The sequence below is a fragment of the Pleurodeles waltl genome, chromosome 3_1 (genome assembly GCF_031143425.1).
Source record: "Pleurodeles waltl isolate 20211129_DDA chromosome 3_1, aPleWal1.hap1.20221129, whole genome shotgun sequence".
NCBI classification, from domain to species: Eukaryota; Metazoa; Chordata; class Amphibia; order Caudata; family Salamandridae; genus Pleurodeles; species Pleurodeles waltl.
Genome location: NC_090440.1, coordinates 2005032952 through 2005058103, shown reverse-complemented (window position 1 = coordinate 2005058103; position 25152 = coordinate 2005032952). Strand labels below are relative to the sequence as shown.

Genomic DNA, 25152 nt, shown 5'->3' with positions numbered 1-25152 from the left:
CAGAACAGATTCGGGCGAAATACAGCCAGCTTTTGGCGATGATGGTAATGACGGTGGTAATGGAGACAATTTCTCCCCAGAATATGATGATAGTTTTATATGGACCTGCACACTTCCACTAACAAGGGGATGGCTTCCCCCCAGTCCTGCCACAGAAGAGTGTACTTCATTCACCCTGGTCACGAGACAGGCAGTCAAAGTTTTAGATTTATTATTTGCCTTCTATTGAGATCAAAACACACATCCTTGTGGAAGTCTTGCAACCCGGACAGTGGTCACCTGAACCCCCTACGGTCTTTTAACGAGGCCCTAATGGACCTCATGGGCTTTTTGAGCCAAACCCTGCTCTTGTCCACCTATAAACAGACAGTTGACACATCAACACAGGCCCACTTCAGGTGGCTCTGTCTTCCTAATACAACACTCTACTCCTGAGAGCCTGTTAGTATAATCCTCCTCTAGCAGGGTAAACCCCATTTCTTTTCCAACAATTTCTCCAGGACATACAGTTGAAAAGAATTGGGGCATTTGGGAAGATTTTGTTTTCTTTTGCAGGCCTTGCCATCTGGTCAGTCCATGCTAGCTGTTTGCTGTGAAGGCATTCCCATGCATTATGAGACTCGGTCACTGAGATCTTACAATCAGTTTCAGAAGAATTCCATGCTAATTTGACATAGATCATTCTCGATGTCTAGGATGTGGCACGTCATTAAAGCAGGCTTGGACACAATAGACTGCTTAGGCAGAGTGGTCTTCACTAACATGGTGTACCAGCACCACGCATAACTGAAATCCATGGGTTCTCAGATGATGATCAGGCATCTCGCATGAATATGCCTTTTGACAGGTCTTGCTACTGTGGCAAGAAGGCAGACTCTGCCCTTGAGAGCTTCAAACAGAGAACAAACAGTGCAGGTTCCCTTGGTCCTCCCACACCCACAAGGCAGTACTGACATCAGTTTTGCCCTTTTTGAGGTATCGCCAGTGGTTTGACGTACAGCCAACACCAAGGTCCATTACCCCAGGAGCAATCACCGCAGTCCTTTTAGGGTTGGAGTAGTGGATACTGCAGAAAAGGACTAGGTTTGCAGGCAGTGTGAGCCTCCTTTCCATCCTGCTGGTTCTTCTGTCTACACCAAGTAGCTCTCAGAGAACCACTTGTCCATTTTGCCACAGAAAGTTCAGGCTCTTTTGGAGGAAGGCGCCACAGAGTGGCTCCCGGCAATGGAGATCAGAACCGGATGTTACTCACATTATTTCATACTGCATAAAAAAGGGTGAAGGCCTTTGCGCTATTTTAGATCTTAGACTTCTCATTTTCTTCTTGCGGAAGGACAAATTCAAAGTTCGACCTGTCTTGGGTCCTGGAGACTGGATGGTAGCGTTGGACCTGCAGGATGCCTGTTTCCATATCCTCGTCTTGGAGACCCCCAGGTGTTATCTGTGCTTCAAGGTGGGTCACAAACATTTTCAGTTTGCCATGCTCCCTTTTGTCCTCACCAGTGCTCCAAAGGTGTTCAGGAATATGATGGTTACAGTGTACCTTTGGTGGTTGAAGGTATCAATCTTCCCTACCTCTGCGACAGACTTGCCACAGTCAGTCATGGACCATCTGCCGAACACAGCAAGCCACCTTATATTGTTGGGGTTCACAATCAACGTACTGAAGTTACACCTGACTCCTTCGCAGAGGCTCCCTTTCATAGCAGCCATTCTGGGTATGATGCATTTTTGGACCTTTACTCTGGAACAAGAAGTACAGGACTTTCGGGCTAGGATCTCAGTGTTACAGCCTCGGTCCTGTGTCTAAGGTAGGCCGAATCTGAGGTTCTCTTCCATCCTGGTGGTCAACCTTGCCAGGTGTCACACGTGGGCTTTGTAGTGGGAGCTGAAGTCTCAATGGGCCCAGCATCATGGGAACCTGTTAGATTCCATCAAGGGCTTGGAGGTGACAAGACAGTAAAAGACTTTCAGTGGTGGCTGCTCAACCACAGTTAGAGCAGCGGCAGACTCCACCCAGAGCTGACAGTGGTGACAGATGCATCACTACAGGGTTGAGGATTTTATCCAGGGAGAGCTGGTGGTCAGAAGACTCTGGGGTCCAGCAGAGACATGCCTTCGTATCAACCTACTGGAGGTATGGGCCATTCACTTGCTGTTGAAAGCTTTCCTGCTGTATATCAAGGGGAGCCTGGTCCAGGTCGTCAAGGAGAACACCATTGATGTGGTATTGGAAGTTCCTGCGGCTCTGGACCTGGCTGAATCTGTGACATCTTTCTGACTGTACTCCACCTGTGGGGACCTTTAAACACCATGGCAGACAAATTCAGCCAGCAATGCCTAGTGGATCATAAGTGGCAGCAACACCTGGAGGTGGCGACGGGTATCTTCCAGCAATGGGGAGAGCCCTGGCTTGAACTCTTTGCCACTGCTGAGTACTTACAGTGTCTACACTTTGATGTGTTGGAGTTCCCAAGAAGGCTATCTCTCAGACGCTTTCCACCTACAGTGAAGCACTAGACTTCTGTATGCCTTCCCATTGCTGCTTCTTCTGGACCAAGTTCTAAAGAAGATGAGGGACAAAAGGGCTGAAGTCATCCTACTGGGTCAGGAGAGTATGGTACCCCCAGACTTAGAGGACATGAGTATAGGGAATTGCCTCCCTTGGCATGTTTAGCCCCTAACATTTTGCCTTTTGTTGATGCCAGTTATGATTGAAAGTGTAATGGGAGCCTGCTAACCAGGTCCCAGCACCAGTGTTCTTTCCCTAAACTGTACCTTTGTTCCCACTATTGGCACAGCCCTGGCACACAGATAAGTCCCTTGTAAATGGTACCCCTGGTACCAAGGGCCCTGTGGCCAGGGAAGGTCTCTAAGGGCTGCAGCATGTATTATGCCACCCTGGGGACCCCTCACTCAGCACATGCACACTGCCTCACAGCTTGTGTGTGATGGTGGGGAGAAAATGACTAAAACCTCACACTCTGCCCCTGGCTCGAGTTCAGGAGAACCAACACTGCAGAGAGGACTCCCAGGCGACTCCAATGATTTGGACATCCTGAATCGACCTCCCTGCACCCCCACAGCGACGCCTGCAGAGAGGATCCAGAGGCTCCCCCTGACTGCGACTGCCTGGTAACAAAGGAACCCGACCTCTGGACCAAGCACTGCACCCGCAGCCCCCAGGACTGAAGGAACCACCTACCAGTGCAGGAGTGACCAGCAGGTGGCCCTCATCCTAGCCCAGTTGGTGGCTGGCCCGAGAAGCCCACCTGTGCCCTGCCTGCATCGCCTAAGTGACCCCCGGGTCCCTCCATTGCTTTCTATAGCAAACCGACGCCTACTTTGCCTACTGCACCCGGCTGCCGCTGGGCGCTGAGGGTGTGTTTTGTGGGCTTGTGTGTCCCCCTCCCCCAGTGCTCTACAAAACCCCCCTGATCTTCTCCTCGAGGACGCAGGTACTTACCTGCTAGCAGACTGGAACCGGAGCACCCCTGTTCTTCATAGGCACCTATGTGTTTTGGGCCCTCATTTGACCTCTGCACCTGACCGGCCCTGTGGTGCTGGTGCGGTGACTTTGGGGTTGCCTTGAACCCCCAATGGTGTGCTGCCTATGCCCAGGAGACTGACTATGTAAGTGCTTTACTTACCTGCAAAAAACTAACCAAACTTACCTCCCCTAGGAACTGTTGATTTTTGCAGTGTCCACGTTTAAAATAGCTTATTGCCATTTTAACCAACACTGTGTGTACTACTGTTTTAAATCAAAGTTCTATACTTACCTGTGTGAAGTACCTTGCATTTTATGTACTTACCTCAAATCTTGAATCTTGTGGTTCTAAAATAAATTAAGAAACAATATTTTTCTATATTAAAACTATTAGCCTGGTGTTAAGTCTTTGAGTGTGTGTTTCTCATTCATTGCCTGTGTGTGTACAACAAATGCTTAACATTACCCTCTGATAAACCTACTGTTCGACCACACTACCACAAAATAGAGTATTAGTATTATCTAATTTTGCCACTATCAACCTCTAAGGGGAACCCTCGGACTCTGTGCACACAATCCCACACTTTGAGATAGTATATACAGAGCCAACTTCCTACAATGAGCATCTGTCCTCTGATCAGGATGCCACTTAAGGAGGATCTTTAGTCACAGCAGCAGAGCAGGATCTTGCATTTAAGTCTGCACAAACTATACTCCCATGCATGGAGATTGAGCAGAAGCAGCTGACTGCATTCATTCGACCTCCTGAAGTAGTGGATGCTATCCTGGTGGCCAGGCGTCATTCCACAAAATTTGTGACTGCAGGACAGTGCAACACGTTTGTGGTTTGGTGTGGCACCTGAAGCACAGATCCATTTGTTCTGTCATTGGCCCAGCAGGGACTTTGTAGTGGGCATTGTTAAAGGTTCTGTGTTGGCCCCTTTTGGCTTTTTTGCATTAACAGGACCAACCGTCCTTGTTCAAATCACCTGTTGTGATGAGTTTTCTCAAAGGCTTACTCCACTTTTCCTCCTAAACCTTTTATGATGCCACAGTAGGCCTTACTTTCCTTATGTGTACTCCTTTTGAGCCATTGTGCAGCTGTTCTCTACGTCCACTGACCCTGAAGGCGGTCTTGCTTACATGTTGGGCAGTCCATCACCCTTCTGACGTTCTTTGCTCCACCTCACAGCTCAAAAGAAGAGGAGAGATTCCATTGTTTTAAGCCCAAGATTGTAATCAGCTTTACAATTGTACCTTTGAAGATTGGGTGTACTATCAGTTGTTTGTGGGATTTCCTGGGGCAAAGAAAGGCAAACCAGTGCAGAAACAGACTTGGTCCAGGTGGGTATGCATATGCATTAAGATCTGCTTTGCAATGGCCCAACAAGCAGCCTCCAGAATGGTGGGCTAATTCCACCAGAGCTAAGGTTGCTATCACTGTTAACACACAGAGTACCTGTCCTGGATATTTGTCAGGCTGCAAGGTGGGCATCAGTGCACACATTTAAAAAGCACTGCCTCCTTGACAGCCAGGCCTGACGGTAAGGGCATTTTGGCTGTTAGTTTCTGTAGTACTTTTTGGTCTGAGTTGCACAGACCCACCACCAGGTGGGTACCTATTCAGAAGATGACGAACCTTTGGTTAGAAGTATCCATCAGGAGAAGAAGTTACTTACCTTTGGTAGCGCTGTTTATGGTGGATACTCTTATCAAGCCACAAATGAATCACCTCCCTTCCACCTCCTTATTCCGTGGAATGGGCTCTTTTCCAGCTAAAAAGGTCCCAAATTAGAAATCTGCACACTGGCAGGAAAAGTTTGTTTTTAGAGTTCACGTCTAAGAGTGTGGATGGTTTATGGAAAAACACGGGTGTCAGAACGCTTGGGTGGTGTCTAAATGTGTCTCCAGCTTTTACTTCCAGGGAAGAGCGAAGTTGACACAGATCCATGTGACGCCACCTATTGGTGCACTAGGGGTATGCTGAAAAAAAATTCAGATCCAGTCTATGCCTTTCATTATGTCCTTGATGTATTTTATCAAGAAGGTTGTCATCCTAACATCAGTCCCCGGAATTAGAGCTACTTTCCCTCCAATGATGGGTCAAGAACACTCTGCTACGGGGTTGTCATGGACCTCTTTTCTACCGATTTCCTGAGACAGCTTGCTGAACAGCTTGGCTTTCCTTCCCACCGGGGCCCATTCTGAAAAATGGGGATGTAAAATGTTAGAGTCCTCCCCATCCTAGGGTTTTGGGGCAGTTCAGCATTGGGCGGGGCCGAAGTGATCTGGTTATCTTTGTGTCTGGCATTCCTATGCCACGTAAGACATTTTTTTTCCTGAGTATTCAACATTATGGGGTGATTTTGACTCTGGCGGTCTTCTGACCTCATGGGTAAATGTGGCGGTCCCACCCACCACCAACAGGCTGGCAGTGCAGACCGCCACATTATGAGTGTGGCGGTTTGGCCTCTGCCAACCTGCCACATCTCCACTCATATCGCCATGGTGGTCGGGACCGCTGGACCAGAGCTGTAGCACCGCCACGAAAACCATGGAGGAAGGGCTACCGTTGACAGGGAGTTCCTTCCCTGTCACCCGTAGACAGCTCCTCTCCCTCCCCAGGCAAGCACTAGACCTCCCCTCCTCCCACCCCCCATTCAGCCACAGCATCCTCTACCCCCGGCAGCCACAGCTCCTCCCTCCCTACATACATATACACAGACACCCAGACGCACCACGCATACCACCTACCCCTACATACACGCATCCATGCACACATTCACAACAACATCCATATACCCATACACAACTACATTCATACACGCGTTCACAACTACATTCATACACGCATTCACAACTACATTCATACACGCATACTCACACCTATCCAAACATGCATACTCACATGCATACACACTGACATGCAGACATGCACTCACTTCAACATTCAGACACGCATACAACCACGCACACACGTAGACACCATACACGCACACACAGCACCCCCCACCCTTCCACCCCCCTCCCCTGTCGGATGATCACCTTACTTGGTCCGGGGGGAAGGTTGTCCGGCAGGGAACGGGATGGGGTGCTTCCACTGCCGGCAGAGCGCCGCCAGCAGGACACCACCACGCCGTATTATGGCCCATAATATGACGGGCGGTGTCCTACTGCTCCTTCACTTTGACTTAACAGAACACCTGTTCTTTGTCAACTCGCCAGAATAGAGGAGTAGGTTGATAAAATATGACTCGCCATAGCGAGTGGCTGAGTAGATTTTTCAAGGTCTGAGCAAGTATTAAAACAATTTTCTTACTTACTAAGCCATTTTCGACATCGTCATCAGCTATGTCATTTCATCCCTCATTGACAGAAAAGGCTCAATCACCATGGTCAACAAAGACTTCCTCGTTGACAAGACCACAGTCAATGAAGTCACCATCAGTGATCTCCTTGTTGAAGACTATGCCCTCTTCAGTGGCTCCCCCAGTGATGTAATCTCCACCTGCAGTTTCCCCTACCCCCGCCATCACCAGATAGCATTGCTAAATTCCCGTCCTTACTTAAGAGAGCAATAGATGCATTTGGGAAACTGGTCTCCTTCCTCGCAGCCACTTCCATCCAAACTGCCAATTATCTCACAATCTTATGGCATTATGACCATAAAATGTAGAATGACATAGCCCCTTATTTGAACCTAATTCCGGAGAGGTAAAGGGAGAAAATAAAGGGTGTCCTCTCAGAAGGCGAAAGAGCATCTGCAAAAATCATCAGTGCTTTCATGGATGTATCCTGTGTGGGTTTAAATCAACTAGCTGGAGCTGTTATTTTACTGCACCATGACTGGTTTAGTTGCAGCTAATTTCATCCTAAGAAGCAGAGCTGCTTCATTGATTTGCCAGTCTCTGATCGGATGTCACGTTGATGATGCCCTCAAGCATATATCAATACAAATAGAAACAGCAAGGTCCCTAGACTTCCTTCATGCTCATCAACCTTTAACTCTTTCCAGGGCCACATTGGTGCAAAATGCAGTCTTTTCATTCATCTTGTCAGCCATGCCACTGACAGCAGTTTTCCTATAGGTAACATTATTCCCTGCTCCAGTGGTCTAGAGCTCTACCAGACAGTCACAGTCTTACTCTACCCAATCGAAAAAAGCATGGAGGTCCCAGTCTTACCGGTGAGAAGATCGCTGCCTCGCTCTAGGAATGGTCCCTCCACCCTTCCGACTTGTGGATTCTGGAACTAATCCAGTGTGGGTATTCTGCTGAATTCGAGTGGCGGTATACTGTTAAGTTAACCAAGCAGGAACATCATCCGCAACTGCTCCAACTGCAGGCAGAGATCCAATCATATAATTGGGAACCGTCAAACCTGTCTCCAAATCTCAGAGAAACAAAGGTTTCTAATCAAGTTTTTTCCTTGTAAGGAAAGAATCTGGAGGGTAGTGACCAATCTGAGACTGGGGCCTCTTAAACAAATACCATTTTCGATGGTCAAACTGAGGGACAGTTCATCCTCTTGCTCCAGCAGAGGAGAAAACATAGATCATTATTGGACATGCAGGACACATGCCTCCATATCCCAAAAAAAAACGAAGTACTTCTGTTTTCAATTGGCTGAGTGCCACAACCAATTTCAAGTTTTGCCCTACGGTCTTAAATCCTCCCCACCCCACATATTTACGAAGTGTATTGTTCCTGTGGCTGTGCTTCTCGGATGTCAAGGTCATCCACTATTCCCTTACCTTGATGATTGCCTCATTAAAAGGAGATTGCAGTCCAAAGTGGTGGCATCCATTGCTACTTGCCAACTGCTCTGACTGTGGCTAGTTGCGCATCCTTTGAAATCTTCTTTGTCTGCGGCTTCTGTATTTCTTGGGAGCTATCCTGCATACTAGGGAAGTGACTGTGTTCCCTTCAGAAGAGGACATGCACAATCTGCAAAAACACTTCCAGAATTTTCCGCGCCCAAGAAAGAGTCTATTCATACCTACAGATCCCTGCTAGGAACGCAGACCTCATGCATACCATTGATACCCAACCGCCACCTACAGATGAGTCTTCTGCAAGAAGAGGTGGGCGCAAAGTGCATGTTATCGTAAGGCTCATTTGAAGACAAGGTGATCATGAAGGCGTCTCTGTGAAGGTGGTGCGAGGCAGGCATTCAACAGCCTTAAAAACACACTGAAATGAATGAGTGAATATATTTTTATAGAGCGCACAGAAGCAAGCTCCTAAGTGTCGTAGCGCTGTGGAATCATGCGATGGTTAAAGCATGCTTTATCTGGCGCGGTGTATTGTTCACTTCCTGTGCAAACAGTGCCATCTTATGTGGCAACCCAAAGAAAGTCATTTGGAAAAAGTCAGTTAAATTTGGAACACATAATTGTCTTCATCACAATCCACTGTGTTCACTTGTCTTTGCTGATCCTGAAGTATTTTCGCGATTGCGGCTCTCTCCTGTCCTAAAAAATGGACTACAAGCAGGAAGTTTGGTTCAGCGTTTGATGGTGCTTTGTGTATTCACAGTAATGTGACATTCCACAGTGCACTAAAGATAAGTTTGCTTGACGTTTTCATTTCGCTTATGAAAGCGCTTCTGGCGGAAAATAATGAGTGATACTGGCCTCACCTGTTGCCCGCGAGGGCAAGTGGCAGATTCTTTTCATAGCTGGTGCCCAGACTGTGCCAGCAAAAGGCGCTCCGAGATTAACCTAAGGAATGTGCCTTATAGAGTTACCTACCATTTTTTCTAAGTAAGGCCTTTAGCCTGATGGATAGTGCGGCAGTCCAGGCTTTGGGGTGCTTTTAAAGCACATTCTCTGCTCGTGATGATAAGAACACGCAGGTATACTGTCAATGCTGTAACCCGTAGAAGAGGGAAATTCTGGCTCTGTCTGGAGTTTAAAATTATCCATGGCACTGCCTTATCATTTTCTCTTCGCACCTTGCCCCATGCCAGTTATATACATTCGATAGTGCAAACAACTCCTTTCGAAACCATATGGTTGTCTGAAGGTTAGTCACCAATCTGCGTATGAGCTATGTAGAAACATTTAACTTAGCATTTATCATATCCACAAGCACAGAGCATTCCGTCAAAGCCAGTGGATGGGAGGTTAGGCCTAAAAACATAACTGGCAACTTTGCACCTCCTCATGAAAAAAACAAAAACACAGAACCATAATAGGATCTATTCATATGCCATCCAGTAAACCATATGCTTTTATTCATACACACTGCAGTTCGCTGTTGTTGACTCTCCTCTAAAGAATTTGAAACATAACCAAAGAGAAGTTCAATAGACCCCGTTTGTCTTCAGAGTACCTCAAAAATGTAAAGTTCACCTAGATTACAAAGGCTCTGTAGGATCATACAGATAAATCTCTTAAAGAATCCACACGGGCTCCATTAAACATTTAATGACTTTGGTACCTGACTGATGTCAGCCAATCAGTGCCCAGGGATTGAAGGAATCTGTTGAGTGACTGCTGGTTTCTTGGTGAGATGGCTGCGGACTTCGAAGTAGGAACCCTGAGGGTAAAATTTCGCAGTTGTTATCATCTTGCTGTGGCAACCATTTACTCCTTTAAACTTATAAGAATTGGGTAACAAAGTGAAGACAAATATGATATGAGGAAGATTTTTTTTTTCTTGTTCCTACAGCAGAAAGTCAGCATTCCATGATGGCACTAACACAACATGAACTCAGTTGTCTCGTACAACAACTATTGTTTGTCTTTAGTCACATGACTAAAACAAAGGGCCTGATTTAGAGTTTGGCGGATGGGTTACTATGTCACAAACGTGACGGATATCCTGTCCGCTGTGTTACAAGTCCAAGGACATGATGTCAGTTACGTTTGTGAAGGTGTAGCACATCCGCCACACTCTAAATCGGGCACAAAGCCTTCATAAAAATAAAACAAATTGCCAGGTCCCAAGATATTTGTCAGGTGGCCAATGCAGCTTGCACCATCCACTTCCCATGCCTGTGCTGCTACTTTCCAGTACCAAGGCTACCTGCTAACATCACACCCCTCAAAATGTGACCATTTGGACTATTCCAAGTAACCCAAATCTGAAAGAATGGCATGGGCCCACTGGTATTATGTTTAATGTGTTTTAAATTGTTAACAAGCTACTGCTGTGATCTGCTTAAAAATAGCCAAACAGCATGACTATGTGGTGGAGTATTAAAATGTGCCATATTAAGAAATAAGTGCTGGTGCTGAGCTCTGGCAAACACTAGCACAAATTAAGCACTGACCATAGCCACACACCTGCTATCTCACACTGCCACGGTCTGTCACACAGTATCAGTTCTGTTCTCATGGTCACCTGGTGAGGAGCCGTTATCACACAGTGCATCACACAGTGGCAGGGAAGACGAGCTGGAAACCCCTGCACAGAGCGGGTTTCTAGCTTGTTATTGGAGTCTCTGAATATCTGATGTCCATTACATGTGTTGCTTTTGTTTTTTAGTGAGGGAGAACTTGGTAGTATTAGGGGGCATAAGTGCCTCATAGGCAGTTCTTGACACCAAGCATGCCCCTTCTAAGCCCCCCATACCCACTGACAGTGAACGTGTTTTGGAGGTTAGCAGGTCTGCAACCACTATAGGGTCAAATAAAGAAGGAAATATTTTATCGAATATTGTCCAACAGAGGGCAAAGTCAAGCATTCTTACATTAGGAAGAACGCAGCTTCTCGTCCAAGAGTCTTTCTTTTGAGTCATGGAACCTCCTAAACACGCTGATGTGCCTCTTAGGAGACAGGTGATTGTGCTAAAAAGTGATGGTGTGGTGATTTGCAAAGAGGCAGTGTTAATCTGCTCATGGAGTGGTGCACAGTTCCAGCGTAGTGGTAGTGTACTCACAGTTGATTAAGGTGATTGTAGTGAATGATGGCGAAAGATCTTAGCTTGTAGGAGACTGAAAGCCTGTTTTCTGGATGAAGAAATCCTCAGTGTCTGGTGGAATAGACAGCCTAGAATCAGAAATAGTCATGATGTCTGGTCTCTTCAAGGGACCACTTTCACAGACACTATCACAAGGCATGAAAGTACATCTTCTCACAGGAACTATTACTGCTTTAGAATATTTGACATATGCTTTGTCTGGTGTATAGGGCAGAGTCTTAGGTCCACATTGAATGTGATCCAACCCAAGCTCTGTATCCATTACTTAACAGTTGTTGAGGAGTAGGGGTGGATATGCACATGAACTCGGAAAGAACGGAATGGAAGATTTCTCGGACTGTATTTGTTTTACAACATTGAACCCAAAATAAACTCGCAAATTGCCATTACTTACTAAAATGTCTCTGTTCTTGATGAGTAATTGAAAGCTTCAAATCTTGATCGTAGACAACTTTTCAGAATTAAGTGGCTCCACAGCCAAATACCAGTTACAACCTTGCAAGTCTTAAGTATTGGAAGCATCCCTGCCCTCTTCCTTCTCACATACTTTGGGTACTAAATATGTAATTACATTTCTACAAAAGACACTAGAAACCTTGTTGTCCACAGTTGGAAACCTCATTGTGACCCTACAACACAGCTTTCAACTGAGTACCTCAGGGATATTGTACCTTTCTTCCTGATCAATATATGCATTTTCAATAATAATCTGTTAATTCTTTCATATCTCATTTGCCAAGTGGCGAACCTGGAACCACAATGTGCTACTTTGACATCCCATCAATCTCAAATCCTCTGTCTCTCACATTCTCGTGCCCTTTTTGTTTCTCTGCCTCGCCATTCCTATGCCTTCTTCAGGGAAGAAATTTAATTTCTGAACAGAAGAATCAGCAGTGTTCCCATTCTGCACCCTAGGTATAGTTTACAACCCAATGCACACTTGAAAGTAAAAAGTGGCTCCATGTGATCGATTGTATTTTACTAGCACATCATTCTTTGTAACCACTATCTCAAATTTTAGAAAAATGATAAACTCCTCGGTTCTAATCAGTTGCTGCAATAGCTCTTTTGTATGACAGTTTTGTGAAAAACAAGTGCAAAGAGTTGGTTCAGTTTAGAGTGCTGTCTTTTATAGCACTCATAATTAATAAATATTTTAGGTTGGGTATTTGTATACCACTTTACGCTGCTCTAGGTTTATTACAAAGCTGTGAAGCTGGAGAGAGTAAATTAGGGGATACCCTAGAGGGACGTGGAAAGAAATCTTGTGAATAAAGTTCTCATCTACAAAATGCACTAGGGTAAGGGAGCCCGCAGCATTAGACCTTCAAAAGAGCGAGTAGGGAATGGGAGCAGGACTGGTGAGGCGGGCCCGTCGGGGAGAGCAGGATTTTGGGAACAGGAGTGGTGGGCGTTACACATTAGCATCCCTTTGCTGATTGGGTAATTGCTAATCCCTTTCCAAGCCTCTCTGATAAAATGCAAGAACTGGAACTAGACCTGCCGAGTCTGGAATTTTTTTTCTGCCTACGAGTAAAAAAATGTCAATGTCTTTATTGGTTTGTAAGGAGATATCAATGCAAGTAAAAGCCTTACTCTGTAAAAAGCAGTCAGCAGTTATTCACATATGCGTACATTTGTTAAGGCATTCAAGGTAAACAGTGGATACAGTTAACAATGTTAATTTCGGCGCAATAGCTGTAGGGGGAGGGTGTAACCTGTGTCCTCGTCTCTGGTTATACACACTTTCAGCACGAATACTAACTATTATGAAATAAACTGAACTCTGGTGTGTGGTCTTTGCTCCCTATTGAGTGTCTGGTAGGGAGCGGGCGGGGGTAAAGGAAGGGGGGGGGGGTTCGTTGGGTTGAGAGGAGCCCCCTTCTGTAGCCCGTGAATGACCAATATCAAGGTGGGGCGGAGCCAGGGCAGCAGATAGTTTTGCACTATCAAAAAGGGTATAAGCCATCCCCTCCTTTGGGGGGGAGGGGGATCATGTTCCACATATATTCTGAGTATGGGGGATGGTGTGGCAACCTTCAGGGTGGTCTGGTGTCAGATATAGTGTCCACCTTCTCCAGGTACTTTTGCCAGTCGGAGGGCCTGACTAGTACTGAACCCCCTCATACTGGCTGTGAGCAGTGCCTGCTGTTCCACCAGTATCCCAGAGTGTGGGTCTGATAGCCACAGACGGATGGGAGGGTTGAAAAATGGCTTTCCAGCACATAGCTATTCCCCATTTGGCTAGAACTAGAGCTAAAACGATTAATTTGTTGGAAAGTTTGCACACTGTGGTGTGGGTAGTAATGCCCAGTAGGCAGTGTAATCCCTCCCTGTGAATCGGGAAGCCCACGGCCTCAGAAAGGAACCCAGTTATTTCCTCCTAATAAGATTTAGTTGAGGGCAATTCCAGACTATTTGTGTGAAGTCCGCTGCATTTGCCTAACAACGTGGGCAGGTGTCTGCGGCCCCTGAATACATACCCACCGAACACTCTGGGGTGAGGTAAGTGGGATTAAGGTAGTTGAATTGCGTGTATTCCAGTCTGGCATTTGTAGAGATGAGTTTCGGTACTGCTATGTATTGTGTCCATTGCTTGTCTGTGAATGTTGCGTCAAGGGCCGCATCCCAAAAAGATCTAAGTGTGTGGAGGGGAATCTCTCTATCTGAAGACAAGGAGCTATAAAGACATTTAACTGCCCTTCACCCTTCCAGCCCCCATGTGGCAGCCGTATCAGAAAGAATACCGACATCTCTGGTTCGTCATGTGTTCTTTGCCATACATTATGTAAAGAAGGTCCCCAGTGGTATCCCATAGTCATCTACCAGGCTGTCAAAAATATGCCAGGTGTCTTGTCTATGTAGTAACTAAATGTGAAGAGGAAGGAAAATAAGGTATGCGCTAAAGAGCTCAAGCGCAAAGAACATCGAAGCGCCTACCTTAGCAGGAGCAAAGCCAGCCAACACAATTCCTGGCAAGGAGCTTTTAAAAAATGCGCGCTGACAGAGAGCGCGTTTAAATAAACAAACCTGCAGTTGGAAAGCCGCTTTCGCTACACGCGATAATGTTAGACATGAAAAAGGTGACTTAACATGTATCCACAGCCAAGACAGTACTGTGTGGGCCATTTCGAGATGTCTTACATGCATTTGGTAAACTTAGACAGGGGCACAATGGCAGATATCAATGTAACTCACAACCTTTAAAAGGCATTCATTACATCAGGACACATAAAAAACTTTAAATGCACACATCTTATTTGCATATTATTAGACATATGTGGGCCAATCACAGATCTACTCAGATAACTAATGAATAAGTATGGCAAAACTCCTAATCACAGAAAATAAATTATGCAAAAACAACAATACATGAAAAAAAAAAAAATAATACAAAAGCAAATTGCAAAAATTCATAATAAATACATAGTTTAGAAAGGCCTATACACATGTTATTAACAGTACATAAGCCATTAGTGCCTACTAAATTTATATGCATAGACGCTTGGTGCAGCTCTTAAGCGCCACAAATATAATACGCAAAACCAACAAAAAACAAACACAACAGAATTAATAAACAAAATTATAAACATCTCTCAAAATGATTACAGCTACCACCATCATCTAACGAGGGGCTATACACATCAAGCAGGTATTAAGGCCCGATTACAACTTAATTAAAGCCCACATTTCAATTTGAGAAAAAACGTTGATAGTGTATTTTACCATTCAACTCTAACTGTGTGCTCTTCTCTGTATAGTGGCAAGCAAGGCAGTTCTTACATTGGAAGTGTCCAATAAGTGGCGGAAGGGCTAACATACTTCTTAAATCAGAACTTTTCTTGGTATTAGAACTAAAGGAGGCATGTACTAGAGAGTCATGGATGTTACGACCTTTTTTAAATGCAAACAAGGGTTTATCTAACCCTACAGGAAGAAGTAACTTCCAGTTTTTTTCAATAATAGCTCTAATACGGTTCGCTTTGGGGTTATACGTCAGTACGCATGTCAGAGGGCAATCCTTATTTTTTGGTTTAGGGACTAACAGATGTTCACGTGGGGGATACCATGCACGTTTACAAGCCCCTTTAGCAATTTTCTTAGGGTAGCCCCTATTTATCAATCTAGATATCAAAGACTCTGCATTTTGAAAATAGTCTTCTTTGGTGGTACAGTTTCGCCAGATCCGAAGAAATTGACCATAAGGTAAATTCTCCTTGAGGGACCGGGGATGGTTACTTGAAAAATGAAGTAAAGTGTTTCTATCGGTAGGTTTTTTGTATAGACTCACAGAAATATAGCCTTCATTAGATTGAATCCATAGGCCCAAAAAATTGATCCGTTTGCAATCGGAAGACAACGTGAAATTTAAATCAGGTGTTAAATGATTAATCCATTGATGGAAGTCAGTAAGACCCTGCAGGTTACCTTCCCAGATCATAAAGATGTCATCAGTATATCGTAGCCACATTTTAATGTGGTTCTGAAAAGGATTATTGGTATCAAAAATCCATTTATCTTAAAAAAAATGCCAACACTAAATTCGCGATTTCAGGAGCGAAATTACAACCCATTGCTACACCCTTAACTTGCAGGTACAACTCGTTGTCAAATGTAAATACATTGTTTTTTAAACATAACGTAGCAAGGGTCATCAAAAAAGATGAGGGGACCTTATGTGGGAGAATTCTCTGGTCTAAATAGATGTTCATTATTTGAAGTGCCTCATTTTGAGGGATGTTAGTGTATAGTGCCTCTATATCTAAGGTGACTAATAGTTGCGTTCTTTCATTAAAAGCTCTACCTTCGAGTTTATTGATCATGTGCATAGAATCCCGCACATATGCTTTAGTATTGTACACTAGAGGTTTAATAAAGAAATCTACATATTGGGCCAAAGGTTCTAGTAGAGATCCACAAGCGGCGATAATAGGTCTCCCCGGGGGGTTATTGGCATCTTTATGAGTCTTGGGAAGGATGTAGAGGAGGGGAATGCGTGACTGACTTTGATTTAAAAAATCATATTCTTTCTTACATATCCATCCTTCTCTAAGTGCTTCATCAGTAATGGTTGTAATAATGGCTTTCAATCTAGGTGTAGGATCCTCTATTATCAAACGATAATGGTCCCTATTGTTTAGTTGGCGACGTACTTCCGTACTATATTTATCCTTGTCCAGGACAGTAGGGAAGAGCGCACCTTCCGTAAGAGCTTTGCCCACATTTGCATCTACCAGATCTTTATTAGAGTGATATATTTGGATGCCAAAGTATTTAAAGGAGTCATACGCCCAGGGGAGTGGGGTAAGCAGGAGTACTCTTGACTGCTACTCTGACAAGGCTGTGATGGGGAACAAGTGGGATTTGTTTCAGTTCACCTTCAGCCCAGATGCCTCTCCAAATGGTCTTAAAAGTTCCATTAAATGGTGGAGTACAATTGCATTGTCCCTGAGGTGTACACTAAGGCATCGTCTGCGTATAACGAGATTATGTGCCAGCTATTTCCATCTCTAATTCCCCATTTCGCAGCTCATGCCTGAAGGGCACACGCAAGGGGCTCTGTTGCCAATGCAAAAATTATAGCGGACAGGGGCAGCCTTGGCGGGTGCCACATTCAATACGAAATGTTTCGGAGATAATGCTTCCGGTTTTTACCTGTGCAAGTGGTGTATTGTATAGTAAAGCAATCCATTTCAGAAATCGTCGACCTATACCCATTCTTGTAAGGGCTTCTTTTAGGTATTCCCAATCCAGGGTGTTGTACGCCTTTTCTATATCTAACAATACTACCCAGGGATTTGTGCCTGGGAATCTCGCCAGATGAATTAACATCAACAGGTCTTGCAGGTTCAGGAATGTGTTTCTGCTGGGTATAAACCTGTTTTGGTCTGGATGTATTACATGTTGTGCTATGAGGACGAGCCAGTTAGCCAATAAAGAAAGTGGTCGATAAGACTCCAACTACGGGGGGTCTGTGTCTGGTTCAGATAGGACCACCAGCACCACCTTTCATGGTGTGGCAAGGAGTATACCTGCAGAGCTGGCGGAAATGTATATCTTTAGCAACTTAGGAGTGAGCCGCGATAGATAAGTGGAGTAAAATTCGATCGGCCAGCCGTTTGCCCCAGAAGTCCTACCGCGTGCCATTTGCTTAATTGCATCTGAAATTTCAGTTTCCAACAGGGGTGCCTCAAGGTCTGCCCGCTGTGACGCCTGTAGTTGTGGTAAGCATATATTGTCTAGGAACGACCAGAAGGGGGTCCGCATCTGTTTGTGTCAGGGTTGTATGACTCTTGGTATAGTATGATCAAAAAGCTGTGTTATTGGTCTCTTGAGTGTTATACAGTATGCCCGCCTCACCACGAATAGCAGTAATAGGGACCCGTGGGCAGTTCAAAGAGGAGAAGCCAGGTTAAAAGTTTGCCTGCCTTATCGCCCGCCACATGTTTTTTTTCTGGTATTCTGTATAGTCTAGTTTGCCCAACCCATCTAACAGCGTCCTGTATTGGAGCTGTGTCTGTGCCAAGGGAGCGGCGGCTGCCTGGTCCTCCGGCAACATCTGTTCATTACCTCCTTACATACGTTTCTAAAGACAGGAGCGTCCTGCGCAGTACCAGCTTAGCACCATATACTGTCTTAATTGCATGTTCACGGAGGACTGCTTTGAATGTATCCCATCCTATGCAAGTATTTGAGGCAGTGTCTTTGTAATCCTTGAAGTATGTAGTGATGTGACCTAAAAAGGTATCCCGGACCGCCCCGTCCTGCAGGCTGCTGCAGGGAGTCACCATGTGGGTATACGTGAGCCCCACAGCCTCATGATAGTTGGAGTTGTAAGGGGCAGTGGTCAGGTAAAGTATTCAGTGCTAGTAAACCTTGACAGCGAGAAACATCCTGAACAACTTGATCTAAACCACTACTTGCCTGAACCACTACTGCTAAACAACTAAAAAGTCTCTACAACTAAGTACTGAACAACTACTGTCTAAACAACAGTTAGTTGTGCCTGAATAACAATTGCCTGAACAACTAATTTTAAGGTAAGGTTTTCTTTTTGGTTTTTATGGTTTATTAGTTGTTTAGAATATATATATATATATACATATATATATAAATATATATATATATATATATATATATATTAGTTGTTCAGGCTATTGTTATTCAGGCACAATTGTTGTTTACACAGTAGTTGTTCAGTACTTAGTTGTAGAGACTTTTTAGTTGTTTAGCAGTAGTGGTTTAGGCTATAGTTGTTTTGGACCTAGTTGTTCTGTCACATATTCCTTGACAGCGCTTCAGGGCTGTAGTAAAAAAGGGTCAATTCTAGTGCGTAAGTCGTGTAACCCAGAATAAAAGGAGTACTTTCTAGTCGTGAAATGTAAACTGTGCCAAGCATCTGAGACCTGTGTGTGGGAAGCCCAGGGCCTCAAGTGCTTAGTAAGAGCTGTGGATTGAGCAACAGGTATTGGTGGGCACAAGCGATCATGGTCCAAATCCGGGACACAATTGAAACCCCCGCTCCAATAACAGAGTGCCAGCACGTCATGCAACAGTGTCTGGGTTAGTGATCGCAAGAAAAGGGCTTGATTGGATTTGGGAGCATATAAAGAGACTAGCAACACTGGAAAACCATCAAGGTTCCCTTCTAGAACCACATATCTCCCCCTCCAAATCATCTTGGTGTGCAGCACCTCCAGTGGTACTTCCCGGTGCTACCTATATAACGCCATCTCTAGCGTATCGGGAATAGGTAGTCCCTACCAGTCTACCTCTCCATCGCTCGTGCATGTTCTCGAGTTCCGGGCAGTGAAGTGGGTCTCCTGTATAAGTGCTACATGTGTTTTGCATCTACGCAAGTATTGACACACCCAATACCATTTGACATACCCTGCGAGTCCCCTAACATTCCAGGTCAGGAACAAATATTGTGCCATGTGTCTACCATCTTGTGGGGCCATTTGACGAGACGCAACTTCAGATCTTCATCACCACTCCCCCATGTCTAATTAGTCATCCCCCTAAGCCCATCCGCCCCCCCTCGGGTCCAGCAAACTACATACCTGTGCGAGTATGCATGAAAAAAGCATTACTTATTGTATAAAAAACCAAATAACTCCATATAAAACCTTGGGAACAACATCAAACATCCCCTCCCAGGCTGGTACACCAACGGGTGTATGGCCAACGGCACTGCAATGCAACAAAAAACAACACTACAAACTGGGAAATTTCTGTTTCACTGTCCGTAGTTGGGGTAGTGGCAGTGGATCAGTGATAGTGTCCATGTACTTGAAACCTGTGGCCCCTAGCCATTATTGCAGTGTTACACCATCCACCCCCTCAGTACTGCATAGTGCACCCAAGAACATAGATTAGATCGGTTCAACACCAATGTGTGTGTGCATCTATATGACTTCTTCAGCCATTTGTGGAGTCACCAGAGGGCCCCCTCCAAGCAATGTATCTACCAAAGTCAGGCTGGTGTCCGATCTTTCTGAGCCAGCTGGGGACGTCGTCGCCACACGCTACTCCACCTCCGCAACCACCTGTGCCCTTTCTTTGGCAGCCTGTTCCCTCGTGGGGCCAACTAGTAGTTGTCTGTTGCAAGGTCTGTGGCGTCTCTACACCTCTCACTCCACAGGGGTGTACCAGTGTTCCGAGGATGAGGTTACAATGCCTTTGCGCTTCAGCCAAGACCGTGTCTCCTCTGAGGTTGCGCAAAAAGTGGCACTATCGTCATTCCTGATTCAGAGCATTGCAGGGAACTGCAGTGCATATTTGATGTTGTGTTCTCTGAAGCATATTTTCACAGCCAGAAAGGAGGACCTCCTGCGCTGTACCTCTAGGGTATAGTTCGGATAAATGTTAACTTTGGAGTACTCCATCTTCCACGGGCCTCTTGTTCGAGTGACTTGCAGAATGTGATCCCTATCTCTGTAATTAAAGAGGCGGGTGACCACTGGGCGCAGGGGGCCCCCGGTAGAGGCAGTCTGCCTGGCACTGTGTGAACGCATTTCACTGAGAAAAAGGTTGAGTGTTTACCCTGTAGGATTGTTGTTGGGAACCATTCTTCAAGGTAAAGTTCCATGTTGGGGCCCTCTACGCACTCCGGAAGGCCTACCACATGCACATTGTTACAGCAGTATCTTCCCTCCTGGTCGTCTGCTCACTGTCTGAGGTATACCACCTCGTCTTGCAGGGCCTTAATGTGTGCAGTGGCGTCTGAGACCGATGGTCCGAGGGAGACTAGATTAGATTCTGTGGTCTCAATGAGGTCCTTTAATTTCTTGTGGTCTTCCCTCATTAGGCCCATAACAATCGGCGGGGCATCAATATTAAGTTCCAGTGTGGTTTTAAGGTCTAGCACAGCTTTTACGATCTCATCAAATTTGCGTGAGTGGGCTGCCAGTGTGCTCCCCAGAGATCCCTCCTGGGGGTTTAGTCTCTGTCCCTCTGCCCGCCACCCAGGGTGCCAGACAGCCCCATCTTCGATCTGTCTTGTTTCAGCCAGACAATTGTGGTGAGTCCCTGCACAGAGAGTAGTATTGTGGGATGAACTTGATGGTCCTCTGTGCCCCTATCACCTTGTGGATGCAGTAACGTAGCACACAATGTTTAGTTCACAGGGGCCCTGGTGAGGGAAAGAGAGGCACCTGGGATTCAAGTCTCATAAGGTGGTGCACAATGAGCACACCTTCCCCTCCGATCCGCTAGTATATAACTGAAGCTAGTGCGAGAGAAAAGGTTAGAGGGCGATAGTGCAAATACTCTGCACAAGGTCACCCTGATTCTGGTTGTCAGCCATATGGTGCTCACTTCGTCCCAGGAGGTCAAGGTAACAGAATAGTTTCCACTCTATTCCTCGCTGTAGGGCCGATGGCCATGCCTTGGGAACCTCCCGCTCTGGGAAGTGTTATATCTGGTCACAGTCTAAATTACTTGGCAAAGTCACTTTGCTTGGGAAGGAGAAACAATTGCCCTTCAGTTGGAACAGTGCACTAATGGGCACAGCAGATTCCATGAGGCGGGTGATCCCATAAGCACAGTTACAGTCAGTGCTTGAAATGGAAAAATTAAAGTGCCGGTACTCTGTGCCAGAGTACCTGCTTGTTCCTGAGAAGTGCCGGTACTCTCCTATTAAAAGTATTACGTTTTTCTTGAAATGTGCCAGTACTCTCCCTCTCAAAATAAAAAAGTGCCGGTACTCAGTACCGGACAGTACCGGCCCATTTAAAGCACTGGTTACAGTGCCTTCATTTAAGCCTCTTACCCTGGTATGTGCAGCAGGGGAGGCAGCGCATGGCGGTCCCGTTTGTTTCCCCTCGTGGCCCTGAGAGGCGGCAGCAGCCTCAGCAACGTCCTCTCCCACGTCGAAGCTGCCGCTCGCCTGTGCCCAATTAGGAAAGGTTGGCAGGGCTGGCCGCAGCACTAAAAACATCTGCCTCCTTCTTGAAGTGGAGGGGGTCAGTCAGTGGCAATGCAGAGGCGGCTCCCTTACCGAGGTGACCCCAACGGCTGCTTTGCCGCCCAGGTGTACCAGGTTACCTCCCGGGCAGTCCGTGACAGTCAAGCCTGCTCTTCTTCACTGGATCCTCGGTTTCCAGCTGCAGGCTCTCCTTAACCCAGGGTCACGTAGCGGGTGAAGTGGCGGTGCTGCACTCTGCGTATGCCAGTTGAGGGCATCTGGGCAGGACGATGAATTTTGAGATTAGGGCTGCGGAGCTCATCGCTTGCGACTTGCAAGGTCGCCATCTTGGACATCCCTCCATCCCCACCTATGAGTAAACTTACCCACTTGACCGCAACTGAGTGACCCGGCCAGAGAGAAAGGTGACTGTGGGGGACCAAGTGTGTGGGATACACCTTAAAGTGTGAGAATTGGACACGAAAGAGGCCTATAACTGTAAAAGGCTTAGGGAATAAAAGAGGCCTGTGAGTGGCTTTATGGTAGGGTTAGGCCTGTATCTTAGAAGCCTTGGGGAAGAGGCCTATAACTGAACAGACATACATATAGGATACAGGTATTTATTAGAAACAAACCTCTCAAGAAAGGAAGTTATGTTATAAAATAATGATTTACATTTGAGTGCATATTAATCCACCAACACTGACTATACTTCCCTGTTGTTTTACAGCTGATACACATAATTCGTCTGACATGTCAGTGTTTCTTCAGTATTAATAAAATGTAATTTTATCTATTAGTCTGGGATAAAAAGGCAAGCACACTGATATACAGGCCCCCTATTACAAATAATTATAATTCTGTTGAAAACGTGCTGTGATGAGGCTTTAAGACACATAAATAATTAGAAATTGATGACAGAAAGAGCCACCGGGTCCGTCTGCTATGCCAGTTATCCATTCATGCATACCCTGATTGGTCTGTCACACAAGTAGTACACCGTGTGAGGTCCCGTACTTTGCTGTCACCCTTTCAGTACTCCTTGTGAAGACCCAGATCTTTGCTGTCACCCTAGAAACCTTTGCTGTCACCCAAGCAGCGCTCCTTTTCAGGCTCTAGTTCTTTGCTCTCCCCAAACCAGTATTCCCTTTGAGGTTCCAGTCCTTTTGCTGTCACACAAGAAGTACCCCCTACCAGTGGTGTTAACGCAAAGTTATTAGGCCTGCCTACACAATATGAAGAGGGGCCCCTGAGTCTACCATATGTCACAGATATTCTTTGAACTTTGGCTGAAAAAGGGCCCCCTAATGGGTTGGGACCCCCCCTGCGCCACAGGGGCTTGTTACGCCCTTGCATCTTGTGAAGTCCTAGTCCTTTGCTGCCACTATACCGATACTTCCTGTAAGATCCCAGTCACTTAAATTGTTTATTGATTTTGTCCTTATCACTTTTACAGTGAATTCAACATATTTTACAATTTTGTTCTGCAAATAACGTGTAAATTACTAATGAATCTTACGTTTGCAATGTGGTGCCCTTTAAAATTCAACCACATCCCATTGGAAAAAACATGCTACATTTACTACATTCATGCCCCAGCAATGTTTATATTCTACCCTTTCTCCCTTCTCCCTCGCATCCCATTAGAAAATTAGCTTTATTCATGAGATGAAAAAGACTTTGAACAAGGTTTGGTTGCCCCTCTGACCTTAGGAATTCTTTATCTATGGTTTCCACTGTAGCTTTCAGCACAAAACAGTTTTCTAAAATGTTCATTGAAATTGTGACCCAAAGGTAGTTTCAAATAGTTGATGTATCAAACTGATGTCTTAAAATGTATGACACTTTTGCTTACTGCCTAACGATATAAATGGCATATAACTACCTCCAGGACTTCTGTTGCTACCACTGTTGCTTAACTGGCATTCTGTTGTATACAGAGCCACAGATGGGCGAGAAATTGAACATTGATGGTAAAGGACCTCCTTGTAATCCTGATAATCACCTGGTGTAAGCCATACACAGATGCGACCATTTTAGCACTCATGAATGTGTGGAAGCATAATTGGGTAAGATGGGTAGCCCTTCTTCTGGCCTATTCAGTTATTTTGATGGTTTCTTGCTCCACCGTGGGTGCAGTTTGGCATTCTCCCCAGATGTTGAGTACACATCTAACTTAATGATACATGTAGGAGGCTGGCCTGGTTTGTAGTGGGTACCTAAGGTACTTACACCTTATACCAGGTCCAGTTATCCCTCATTAGTGAAATGTAGGCAGTGTTCTAGCAGCCTAGGCTGTCTAGAGGTAGCTGTAGCAGAGCAGATTAGGCTGAACTAGGAGACATGCAAAGCTCCTGCAATACCATTACAGTTACACAGTACCTATACATAATGAAAGACAATACTCAGTGTTACCAAAAATAAAGGTACTTTATTTTAGTGACACAAGGCCAAAAATATCTTAGAGACAATACTCCTTCTGGAGGTAAGTATTATACACAATATATACACTAGTAACCAAAATCAGATAAGTAAACAGTCATAGAATAGTGCAAACAGTAGAAAATACAATAGATTGCAATGGGCCTAGGGGCAACACAAACCATATAGTAAAATAGTGGAATGCAAATAACTAATTCCCCCCTAGGCAAGTGTAGTGTGTAGAGGGGCGCTGGGAGTGTAGGTAAACACCAAAGGTAAGTAAAGTACCCCACCCCAGAGCCCAGGAAAGCAGGAGTAAAGTACAGCAAGTTTCCTCAGGACACGCTACAAGTCGTGATAAAAGATTTTGCAAGTACCAAGCAAGACTGCAAGCAACAAACAATGGATTTCAGGACCTGAAGACCTGTGGAGAGAGGAGACCAAGTCCAGAAGTCGAAGAAGAGTCCAGGAAGGACAGGAGCCCCTTCCAACCTAGAAGATGGTACAAAAGTGGATTCTCTGGTTAGAAGAAATGTACAGAGGAGCTCCAAAGAAGATGGCTGCGGGTTCCTGCTTGGTGCAGGTGATGTCCCACGTCGAGTTGTTGAATATAGGTTCAAGCAAGTACACGGTTTGCGTCAAAGAGGAGCTGCCTGGACCCAGGAGGGACCTGGGTGTCACAACTCGGACTGAAGAGACAGAGGGGGCTCTCAGCACTTCAGAGAGCCCTCAGAAGACCCATGGGAGTCCCAGAACACGGGGACAAAGAAGGTGCAAAGTGTGGTCATCGCAGCACTACACAGGAAGGCCCTGCGCCACTGGAGAACAACTCGGGGAGCTGTGCGTCGCAGGATGGAGTGCTGGGGACCTGGGCTATGCTGTACACAAAGGATTCTTGGAAGAA

At 45.6% G+C, this 25152-nt stretch overlaps 1 protein-coding gene across 2 annotated transcripts in view; it reads left to right on the top strand.

The window, feature by feature from the left end:
* Positions 1 to 25152, top strand: part of BCAS3 (BCAS3 microtubule associated cell migration factor) — a 2570631-nt gene that overhangs the window by 1178794 nt on the left and 1366685 nt on the right. The gene's annotated exons all lie outside the window — the stretch shown is intronic.